The following is a 402-nucleotide window of genomic DNA, read 5'->3' on the forward strand; positions in this document are numbered from 1 at the left end:
GAAATGAATGAAATCTTATTTTGAAATGATAGAAATCACTCTCATTAAGCTGAGTGAAATATTGTTTTTCAATTTAGTGAAATCAACCGTTTTGAAATGATTTAAATATATTTTTTGGAATGAGTGAAACCAGTGTTTTGACTGAGTGAAACATGTTTGTTAAAATGAGTGAAATCGTTTTTTGAAATGATAAAATCATTTTTTCAAACTGAGTGAAATAAGTTTTTTCAATTTTTTTTTTGGAATGAGTGAAACCAGTGTTTTGACTGAGTGAAACATGTTTGTTAAAATGAGTGAAATCGGTTTTTGAAATGATAAAATCATTTTTTCAAACTGAGTGAAATAAGTTTTTTCAAAAAAATTTTTGGAATGAGTGAAACCAGTGTTTTGACTGAGTGAAAC

Source organism: Triticum dicoccoides, unplaced genomic scaffold (assembly GCF_002162155.2).
Source record: "Triticum dicoccoides isolate Atlit2015 ecotype Zavitan unplaced genomic scaffold, WEW_v2.0 scaffold74685, whole genome shotgun sequence".
Classification (NCBI taxonomy): domain Eukaryota; kingdom Viridiplantae; phylum Streptophyta; class Magnoliopsida; order Poales; family Poaceae; genus Triticum; species Triticum dicoccoides.